Below are 12,061 nucleotides of genomic sequence, written 5' to 3'. Positions count from 1 at the left end.
AGGTTGGCAACTTGCTCTAAATGCTCACAAATGTAAAATTTTGCACTTCACAAAGCAAAAAAAAAGTTGTATCCTACGACTGTAATATCAGTGAGTCACTGTCAGAATCACACAAATACGTAGGTGTAATACTGTGTAGTGATATGAAATGGCGTGGTCCCTTAGGCTCAGTCGTGGGTAAAGCAGGTGGTAGACTTTGGTTTATTGATAGAATGCTGGGGAAGCACAATCAGTCTACAAAAGAAAAAGAAATGTGACACATCCTAGAATATTGCTCAAATGTGTTGGACCCGTACCAGGGGATATTGAACGTATACAGAGGAGGGCAGCACGAATGGTCAAAGGTTTGTTTAGTCCATGGAAGAGTGTCACACAGATACTGAAGGAACTGAAATGGCAGACTCTTGACAGTTGTAAACTATCCTGAGAAAGTCTGTTAACAAAGTTCCAAGAAACAGCTATAAATGGTTACTCGAGGGATGTACTACAACCCCCTATGTATCACTCACACAGGGGTCATAAGGATAAGATTAGAATAATTACTGCACGCACAGAGGCATTCAAAACAATCATTCTTTCCTCACTCCATACGTGAATGGCACAGGAAGAAACACTAATAACTCGTACAATGGGATGTACCCTTTGCCATGCACCTTATGGTAGTTTGCAGAGTATAGGTATAGATGTAGATGTAGATCCACTTGCCACATTGGTCATATTACTGTGGAAGACCCAGACGCAGGATTTACCTGATACACATACCCGACACATCCTTCTGTAGACCTGTCACAGGCTTATCCTGTCCTATCAGATGTGGAACAAGATGTCAAAGCATTCATGTTATGTACAAGCTTTGCTGAATTTTTTGTGTAGTGTTTTATTTGGATGTGACTACCAACCATCAGTCCATTCAAATCAGTGGCCACTACCAAGCTGTCGAGCAGGGTGGACCACCAGTGGTAGAACATGCTGCTGGGCACAAAATGCTAGCTTTCAATGGCTGCTTCACAAGTTGTTCCATCTGGGTCCTTCCCGCAGCACCAATTTCTCTGTATTACTTATATGGGTTTTGTTCTTACGGCAAGGCGCAGTCTTGGGCTGTAGCGCATGGCTTCCAGTTTTCGGCCACCAAAACCTGTCGTTGCGTTGTTCACCCTGAGCCATAGCTTTATCTTGACAGCAAACCTCTTGTTGTGGTGGAGATGCATTGGCTTTTAGGATTGCTTTTTGATACCTGGTTGACTTGGCACCCCCATATTCAGCAGCTTAAACAAACATGCTGGCAGAATATTAATGCTCTTCGTTGTTTGAGTCACACCTGCTGGGGTGCTGATTGGTCTACCCTTCTACAACTGTATCAGGCATTGATTCAGTCCCATCTAGATTATGGGAGCCTGGCTTATGGTTCGGCTTCGCCTTCCTCGTTGCGGTTGCTTGACCCCATCCTCCACAGCAGGATCCGACTCGCAACTGGAGCTTTCCGACAAGTCCTGACAACAGCATGCTTGTGGAGGCTGGTGTCCCTCCACTGCGGATCTGGTGCGAACGACTGCTGGCCACTTTGTTTGTAGCTTGTCTGGGCATCCCAATTACCATCTCCTGTTCCCCAACTCGGTCATCCATCTCCCGGAATAGCGGCCCCAGTCAGGGTGTACAATCGCAGTTTGTATCCAGGCTTTTCTCTCTGGACTTGAGTTTTTCCCTCTTCTAACTCTTTTCCGGGCTCCTCTACATATACCCCCGTGGTGTGTGCCTCACCCATACCTTCGGCTTGGTTTGGCGCAGGGCCCAAAGGACTCAGTCCCTCCTGAGGCCCACTGCTGCACCTTTTTTTTTTCAGTCCTTGCCGCATTTCAGGGCTTTGACGTGGTCTATACCGATGGTTCGATGGTTGCTGGTCGTGTTGGTTATGCCATTACTCTAGCAGATCATTCTGAACAACGCTCATTGCCAGCTGGCTCCAGTGTTTTCACTGCCGAGCTGGTGACCATCTCTCGCGTCCTAGAGTATATCCACTCCTGCTCATGTGAGCCCTTCGTTATCTGTAGTTATTCCCTGAGTGGTTTGCGAGCTATTGACTGGTGTTTTCCTCACTCTAGTCTGGTGATGGCTCTCCAGGAGCCCCTCCATACTCTAGCGCGTTGTGGCTGCTCCATGGCCGTTGTGTGGACCCTGGGTCATGTCGGCATCCTGGGAAATGAACGTGTAGACATGCTGGCCAAACAGGCTGTCAGTGCACTGGCCCTGGAGATCGGCCTTTTGGAGTGTGATCTCCATTCAGTTTTGCAGCACAAGTTACTTGGTACTTGGAGTGATGAATGGCACACCCTGCCTTCACCCAACAAACTACGGGTCGTCAAGGAGACTACCAGTGTGTGGCACTCTTCCTTGCGGGCCTCTCGCAAGGACTCTGTTGTCCTCTGACGGCTATGCATTGGCCACACCTGGCTGACGCACGGATATTTATTGCACAGCAAGTACCCATCTCTCTGTCGCTGTGGTTCGTAACTGATGGTGGTCCACATATTGTTGGACTGTCCATTTTTAACTCCGCTCAGGCAGACATATGCACTGCCTGATACGCTCCCTTCACTTTTATCGGATGACGCTGCAATGGCAGACTTAGTTTTGAGTTTTATTTATGTATGGGGCTTTTATTGTGTGATCTAAAGGTTCGTTTTTTTGGCTTTTCCCTGTTTTGTTTCCATGTTCAGCCAACCACCGTCACTCTCAGTGTGCTTTTAATTGCTTTTGTCTGGTCTTTGTCTGTGTCTTTCTTGTTCTGTGTTGTCCCTTGTCATCTCCGTTGCTCTTTTTTTTTTTTTTTTAAAAATTCCTTGTAGGATTAATGGTTGTGGAACAAGGGACCAGTGGCCTTTGTAGTCTGGTCCCTTCAACCACCCAGAAACTAACCAACCTTTTGTTCTTGTTGTTCTTGCATGACATCCTCTGATCTTGTAATCCTCCTTGGCCTCGATCTCCGCTAGTCTCCTTCTCCACACCCATTTGCACCCCTGCCCAAGGACCCTAACTTCATCCATCCTGCACTCGCTCTTTTCCCTGCAGGTTCCCCATCCACTATTCTGTCTCCCCACCCAGTCGATTTTTCCAAGTCGTCATGTGCTACACGCTGGCATGGTGTCTGTGCAGCATTCCTATCCAGTATATCTCAGTTTGTGCAGTCTAGATGGCTCATTTGTTGCTCACATGAATTTCTTCTCATTGTCACTGAACGCATTTGGGCAAACACTTTGCCAGAAAATGGATCTTTGAAAAGCAGCAATGAAAGTTTGGGAGGACAAATCAGTAACAAAATTGATGGATAATGCCCTTGTTACCATGCAAAACAACAAGGCGATTTAGACCTCTTTTCTTTTCAAGATTTCTTCATTTTTTAATTTCATTTGACAAGAAGATTGTGTGTGAACTGCCTTTGAAAGTATTACTGTCTTTACTAGTTGTTCAGTGTGAAGAATGAAGTTCAGAGTGCCTCGTTTATGTGCGATTTACTTCTATTCTGACTGTTCATCTATTGTTTGTTATGAATGCAAGAGTGGTTATATTACGGAAAATGGCTTCTTTGTGGTTTTAATCTAAGTAATTGTCCATGAGAAACAATTCCTGTATTTGTAAAAATATATCTAAATTTCAGGAGCATTTAGTGTATTTGCGCGAATGTAGACTGCACCTTTTCTCTACATTTTGGCTTGAAAAACCATGGTGTGGCCTATCATAGAGATTCCCCCCCCCCCCTCAGATTGTAAATTGTCATTTTAAAAATGACATGTACATGTATCTTGTGGGGTCAAATTAATATCGCTACAAGTTACCGCAAAGTAATATCACTAGCTCTTACAATAATTTGGAAAGCTTTCTCCCTTGGGGAGGGTTTTCCAATTAAAAAACACAACGGTGGCAATTTTTGTCCATCATCCATAATGCTCAACATCGTGTGCATTCCCTATTTGGGAAATTTGGGAGTGTAAATAAAGAACTTTGTGTCGAAGTTGGATCAAGTAATGCTGAAAAGATATCACACTGTGTTTGTAAGCTTGAGGCAGTGTTTGTACAGTTGTAGTACTGTGACAAAAAAATAGATTATTTCATTGCATAAATCGTGGACCCATACATATGAAACTCTTCAATTCCACTGGCGAATTGTTTCTGAGACGTGCTGTTCATTTCCATATGGGCCCAGAATGCAAAGCTTAATTTTATTGCACTGCACTGCTCAATTGTTATGTAGAATTGCCAACATAATTTAGTGCCTGTATCTAGTATGTAGTAATAGTACTTTGTAATTGGAGGTGTATTGAGTGTTTCATCTGAACTGCAAACCACAGAATGTGCGTACTGAAAATTATAATACTGAGAACCATGCAGTGTTAGAGTGGGTCATAATTGTGTGTGTTTGTTACGAGTCACTCTTAGTTATATGTGAACTAAAGGAGGAGAGGGAGAGAAATGCTGTTCAAACTAATGTCTAACTGAACTTTCTCGTAAATTTAGTAGTGCGACCTGTATTTGAGATTTACTTTTTACTATAATCTGGTGTCAAAAGTTTATGTGCAGGCTGTAGTTGCACATGGCCTATATTCGTGCAAATACAGTATTCCATCAAAAGCTTTTCAGTTAGCTTGTGCCTTAGTAAGAAGAGAATTGTATTAAGATGTTGAACATATTAATATCCCGTCCAATAGAGGGTATCGATAGTGGATCAGTGGTGTTGCAGCTCATGAATGAGGAGCACTGCCAGAGACGTGGAAAGTGGGTCACATGGGCTGAGCCACTGACAGCCACAGGCTAAGAAAGCCACCACAGCTTAGTCTCGTGTCGTACACCGTATGTGGTGTTTCCAATTATGCATAGCTCCTAGACTGATACTGACTCAGCTTTGGACCTCGACTTTCTGGCTATTGTTTGTGGTGCTTATTCAGTAATCCACTCACGACAAACGTGGCTTTGCTTACAGTTTACACATTTTTACCCGCCACTGACACTTTAGTGGCGATGAGCTCTTGCCTTATCTTGTTTGCCTCCCATTTATATGTTATGGACTGAAATGTTGGCAGCAACAGCTGTCCTAGCAGCAGCAGTTTGCAGCTCAAAAACAGTAAAAACTTTAGCTGGAATGGCAGGCTGTTCTCCTGCAGTTCATTTCTGAGCAGCACCAATCATGTCAGTCGTTGGTCATGGCTACATCGCCATCGCCATTCGCTGCCCTCAGTGAATATTCAGAAAGCAGGGGAGTGTGTTTCCACCATTTTGAGCTGTACTGTTTTGCGTATGGCATTTCTAGTAAGCAGATATTACTTAGCTTTTGTTGTAAGGTAGTTAGTTTATAAAGTGGTGCAGAAATTGCAATCACTTTTGGACCCTAGTGAATTGCCTTCCAGTAACCTCTGTGCTATATTAACCGAATACAACAGTCAGCTGAGACACAGTGTTGCTGGTACGTTCCATTTTAATCAGTATCATAAACAACATTGAAAGTCGTGTGCAATTAAGGCTGCAGGCTTGCAGGGTCTCACTCACAAGTGCAGTTTCGTGTGCCAGAACTGTAAAGTTTCATGTGCAGAATCATTGACTCGCCATGGGTGCCTTGGTCCTGATAAGGAAGGTCACAGCTTTGGCGAAGTCCAGTCATAATCATGGAAAAGTATTTAAAATTGCTAAATCTTGTTACATTGCTTCAGCAGCTCACATGCTTTTACAAATTAAGGTCAGGTTTCTCAGATTGCTAGCCGCTGTCACGAGAAGCGGTAAAGTGATGATTCCGACTCTTCATCCTCTTAACTCTCACTCAAGTTCACAAGTTCTGTGTCACTGACATCTCATAAGAGACTTAAGCACATCAATTATTCTACTCCCTCCTTGGCATCTAGATGACTTTTTTTTGTAGTGTTAATCGGGCGTGTCAGAAACGTCCTTCCCCCTTGGCATTGAGACATATGTCACGCTCGTCGAAGAAGCTTAAGCCCTACCCTCATTGAGGCAGTGGGCGTACCAGAAGTTGGTGCCTGTATCGTACTGGATATGCTGAACAAGCAGTTATCTAGTTTATGTGTGTCAACAAGTGGCCTACCAGCTGCATGCTCAGTTACAGCATGAGAACAATGCTGTCCATTCCATCATGGCTGCAGAGCTGGCTGAATTTTACATCCCAAGGGTGAAACATGGTGGGCATTCAGTGTTTATTTGCACAGCCACGTTGTGGCATTCTGTGAGCTCCATAATTATTCTGCAAGATTGCATTACTGCCAAGGATTACATGACCCTTTTGGCTGATCAGGTGCATCCGATGGTAAGGTGTTTGCTCCCAGTAGTGTTACTGTGTTCTAAGACAACAGGGCCCATGTTCACGCAGCTCACATTGTGCAGAACTGATTTTGTGAGCATGAGGATGAATCTCCCGCCGTCACTCCAGTCATCAGATCTCAGTATTATTGAGTCTTTGTGGTCTGATTTGGAGAGAAGGTTGTGTTGTTGTTCTCTACCTTCATCATTGTTACCAGAACTTGCCCCCCCCCCCCTTTTTTTTTTGCAGCAGAAATGGTATAAGATTGCTTTGAAAACCATACAGGACCTGTATATATTTATTACAAGATGACTAGAAGCTGTTTTGGATGTCAATGGGTTTCATACACTGTATTAGAAAGGGTACTGTGTTGTGTTTTTGGTGTTTCCATATTTTTTCCAACCTCTGCATAGCTGGCTTGATTGCCTTCACTGGGTCGAGCGTGACACTGGGCTCTGTCTTACTGCCACAGTGCCATTCCTCTCCTTGGGGAACTGTCACTGGTGACTAACGCCCAAACCTACAGATGTCAGACACTCAGATCATTACCAAATGTTGTATGCATATAGAGTATCAACCAAAACACCAACGTAGTTCACACTATGTGCTGTCGTCCAGTAGAACATGCATAAATGGTAATTAGCAGTAACACCAGAACAATGGAGCACAGAAACGGTGTATCTGTGAGTGATAGTTTTGTACATTTCGTGTGGGTGAGCTGGTGGGGTGTGAGATGTACCAACAGTCCTGCCTTCAAACCCCATAGATGACAATGGTTTATGCGTGAAACTATTTTATGGGAGATCGTTTTGCTGACTTTTCGAGAGTTTTTAGAAATGTTCTTTTGTCAGTCTGCTTTCACGTTGTTAGCTGAAAGTAGCAGACCTATAGAGTACATTTGTAAAGATAGGTGTTGTGTTGCATTGGACGTGTGGGACAGAACAGACACCACTCGTGATGAAGCAGCTAGTGCATTTGTAGTTTCACAGAGTAAACATAAACAATCGGAACAGTAGAATAAATGGAAAATTGCGTCACATGTGGGGAAGTATTAGTAGGCCCAAATAACATTTTCACACATAATACAGTAAAAAAAAAATTGTCCTCATTTGGGTATGAACCCAGGACCCAAGGTACGACGATCTAATGCTCTACCATCTTCCCCCCCGGAAGCTATATGTGTTAGTTACTTACAGTTATACTTTTCCTGTGCTCTGTAGATATCGTATTACTTTTAATTAACATTTACGCTCGTTCTACTGGATGACAGCACATAGTGTGAACTAAATTGAAATTTTGGTTGATACTCTTTCGACACAAAATGTTTGGTACTCATCTGAGTGTCTGACATCTGGAGGTTTGGGTGTAAGTACAAAAATGTTGCACATATGCTACCTTCTTGGTAGTGCACTATCCTATTGCAACTAAAATTTTCAGCTTAAGCACCTTAACAGTTTTGGGTTCATAGTAGATGACCAGTTGATCTGGTGTCAGACATAGTGCCTTTTTCTGATTGTGACACCCTGTGCACTTCATATAAGGAGTTTTTGAACAAATGTTTAGGCGTGTTGTAACTACACAGCTCACATTTCTCTGAAGTCTTTTGCTGTGCCTAAATTTTGTCAAGTTTGCCCACTTCCATTTGTGATTCATGAGTCTGTTCAGACGGTACTCTCTGTAGCCCTCCTCCAATGTGGAGCCTGAGTGGATGGTTCAGATTTTCAAGGCCCAAGGTGCGATAAGCCTTACAGTCATCATTGATGTTGACCAAGCAGACTTTTCACTGGTTCGTGATGCCTTATAGGTCCACTCCCACCAACAGGGTTCGTCTGGCCTTAGTTCTGCATGGGTGCCAGCATTACACTATTTTTGACCTCCGTCTCGTGCAGTGTGTCCTTCCTACAGATAGGCCTGCTTACACAACGTTTTGGACACAGTTACATTGGCCTTCTTCTGTCTCTACAGAATAGAACCAGGAGGAGGCTCTGCAATTGTGGATGAAACATTGGTTTCATCAGTGATAGTTTTTTGCAATATGATATGGTCCATACCCAGAAAACTACCATGCTATGCTGTAAATTATTTACTGAATTTCTTTGTGAAATAAGAAACTTCCCTTGCATTCTCAATTCACATTCATACTGTCTTCTTCCACTTGCTAGTTCTTCCCTGTATCCATTCAGCATTTCAACTGCACTAGCAGAAATATCTCTCCAACCCATCAATCAAGTTTGTTAAACAACTAAAAATTTATACAAACTGTAGAGCTGACTAGAACAAAGCAACAATATCATCCAGAAATTCTTGGCTGCTGGCTGTATGTATCAGTGGCCAATACATGAACTGCTTCTCAGTGCCTTCACTAGACACTAGAGTGTCATCCGATGATGTCTTGTGTGTGCCCAGTTGGAGAGAAGTCTTGTGATCGAGCAGGCCAAGGTACATTCAACATGCTGTACAACAGGTTGGGTTACAGCAGCAGTATGTGGGGGAGCAGTATCCTTTGGGAAAATACCCCCTGAAATTCTGTTCATGAATGGCAGCACAGCAGGTCGAATCACCCTGTGTATGTATGAATTTGCACTCAGGACATGTGGGATAACCACAAGAGTCATGTTGTTGTTGTACAAAATCACAACCAAGACCATAACTCCAGGTGTAGGTTCAGTGTGTGTAGCACACAGACATGTTGGTTGCAGGCTCTTAACTGGCGTCTTCCTAGTCAACACATGGCCATCACTGGCACTAAGGCAGAATCTGCTTCATCAGAAAACATGACAGCCCTCCACTCTGCCCTCCAACAAGCTCTCACTTGACACTACTGAATTCGCATATGACGGTGGTTTGGGCTCAGCAACAAAAATTGTAAACACAACAATGTGCTGCTTTCTTTTCTTCCTCGCAATCCGTTTTAACATAAAATAAGAAATTTGTATATGTATCAGCATATGATTAGAATATCAGTATGGAATATGAATCACCTGAAACTTTATAATCCTACCCATTTGCAGATAGAAACTATGCAAAATAATTTCATTGAAGCTACTATCTTCACAGAATCAGCTGCTGGAGTGGTCTTTCTCATACCCAATATGCCAATGATCCCAACCGATTAATCCACTCATTTTAAGCAACTTCAGTTCCCAATCAAGGTTTCGTTCTCAATGAGAGTAACAAGGCTTAAGGTTAGAGAGAGGGTAGGAGGAAATGAACAGAGGGGGTAGGAGAAGGAAATTAGGATATATACCCAATTCCAGTATATATTTAGCAACTGCAGAGCATTAATCAAACAATGGAAAATCCGGGATGGAATGTAACAACATTATGAAAAGGAAGTTGCTACTCACTATACAGTGGAGATGCTGAGTTGCAGACAGGCACAATAAAAAGACTGACACTAATATAGCTTCCACCAGTCAGGCCATTGTCAAAATTAGATAACAGACACACACATACACACTCGCGCAAATGCAGCTCTCACACACATGACTGCAGTCTCAGACAACTGAGGCCACACTACAAACAGCAGCACCACTGCATGATGAGTGCACCCTGTCTATTTACTTCCCTCCCTTTCTGCTGCCCCCCCCCCCCCCCCTGCCCTCTGTCTAACCTCCCAACTGCTCATAACTGCCCTACCCTCTTTCCACCTCGTCCCTTTGTGCTCTCCAACAGCATGTCACTGTCCACCACCCCTACCCTACTATCCCTCCCCACCCCAGCCTCCTCCTTACCCCCACCCAGTCGCCACTCCCATTGTGCTCTGGTGCTGCAGCTCGCAATGTGGCCACAGTTGCCTGAGACTGCAGTCGTGTGTGAGAGCTGCTTTTGCGTGAGTGTGTAGGTGTGTGTCTGTCATCTCTGAAGGAACACAAAATATACATACATACATACGAGGTGCGGCTAGAAAAAAACCGGACTGATGCTGGAAAAAACATTTATTTACAATTTCATGTTATCTCCTTCAATGTACTCTCCTCCTCGGTCTCTACACCGCTCCATACGAATTTTCCACTGTTCATAGCAATGCTGCAGATCATTTTCGGTAAGTTCATACATTATTTGCGTCGCTTTTTCTTTTACTGCTTCAACAGTCTCAAATCTAGTTCCTTTCAAAGCTGACTTGACTTTAGGGAAAAGAAAAAAGTCACAGGGGGCCAAATCAGGTGAGTAGGGTGGATGATCTAAGATGGGAATGTTGTGTTTTGCCAAAAACGCCTTCACTGACAATGCACTGTGAGCTGGGGCATTGTCTTGGTGAAGGATCCATGACTTTTTTCTCCACAAATCGTTCCGTTTTCTCCGTACTCGCTCACGTAGGGTACCCGGGACGCTAATGTAGTAATGCTGATTCACTGTTTGTCCCTCTGGTACCCAATCAATGTGCACAATCCCTTTGATGTCAAAAAAAAAACAATCATCATTGCCTTGAATTTTGATTTTGACATTCGAGCTTTTTTTTTGTCGTCGAGAACCAGGAGTTTTCCAATGCATCGATTTTGTAAGAAGGTGGGATCTCTTTCAATGTTTTCGAGGATATCAGAACAAATCATTCTTTGGCGTTCCTTCTGTTCAATTGAGAGACACTTTGGAACCATTTTTGAACACACTTTGTTCATGTTGAAACTTTCATGAAGAATCTGCCTAACACTTTCCTTGTCAACTCCTGTTAACTCAAACGCTGCTCTGATTGTTAAACGGCGATCTTGTCGAACAAGTTTACCGATTTTTTTCAATGTTTGTATCAGTTTTTGCTGACAATGGTCTGCCAGTGCGAGTGTCATCACTGGTGTCTTCGCGGCCATCTTTAAATCGTTTAAACCACTCAAACACTTGTGTTCGCAATAAACAATCATCGCCGTACACTTGTTGTAACATTACAAACGTTTCACTTGCAGATTTTCCTAGTTTGAAACAAAATTTGATGTTAACACGCTGTTCTTTCTGTACACTCAACATTTTCCGACGCACAGACAAAACGTCAACTACTTAAAACAGACGCAGCGGGCAACCTGAGTGCAGGAGGCAGATGAAACTCGAGCAGTAGGCGTAGCGAGAGTCACGTGACAGGCCACGAGACTTTCAGCCTTATTGCATTCGTTTTATTGTTTCACCAGTACTAGTCCGGTTTTTTTCTAGCTACACCTCGTACAGTGCATAGTCTTTAAAAGCAAACTGGTGCTTTTCATTTATTATAATGTTGTTCTACCAAGAACTGATGGATGATTCTGTTAATATTTTTAATAATAATTAATAGTAACAGAGAGATGCGAGAAGAAATTTTAAACATTGTGATGAAAGGAGAAATAGCTGACAAAGGAAAAAAAAATCTAGAAATAGAGCGTTGAGCAAAATTGAGAAAGTAAATAAAGGTATAACCTCTGCACCAGTGAAAACTGTTAATCTCTATGTAAGTTAATTTTCAGAAAGGTTTCAGATGACAGAAGAAATTGACAACACTTGAGAGGATTTTCTAGTTTTACTTTTCAATCAGTATCCAATGAACTTGAAGCTAAGAAGTCATTTATTGAAGCATATTTTTCAGAAGTGAAAGTGCAAGCAATCTGCAATATGTTGTGTGCAGAAAGCAGGACAAAAAATGATATAACTACTGAAATTTGTTGTTATTTACTCAACACTGCCAAAGTTGCAGTGAAAATTAAGGACAACATAGTGTGTGAAGAGGATAGTGATGAAGAAGAGGATGCAGTCCAAGTGGATAGTGACAAAAAAGAAGACAGAAAAAGTTCCTGATTTAGAAGC

General features: G+C 42.9%; 1 protein-coding gene across 3 annotated transcripts in view; it reads left to right on the top strand.

Moving 5' to 3' along the window:
• The window catches only part of LOC124605662, a 100,038-nt gene that overhangs the window by 11,028 nt on the left and 76,949 nt on the right, over positions 1 to 12,061 (top strand). The window lies entirely within an intron of this gene.

Source organism: Schistocerca americana, chromosome 3 (genome assembly GCF_021461395.2).
Source record: "Schistocerca americana isolate TAMUIC-IGC-003095 chromosome 3, iqSchAmer2.1, whole genome shotgun sequence".
Taxonomy (NCBI): Eukaryota; Metazoa; Arthropoda; class Insecta; order Orthoptera; family Acrididae; genus Schistocerca; species Schistocerca americana.
The sequence above is the reverse complement of the archived record's forward strand: the minus strand, read 5'-3'. Positions and strand labels throughout refer to the sequence as shown.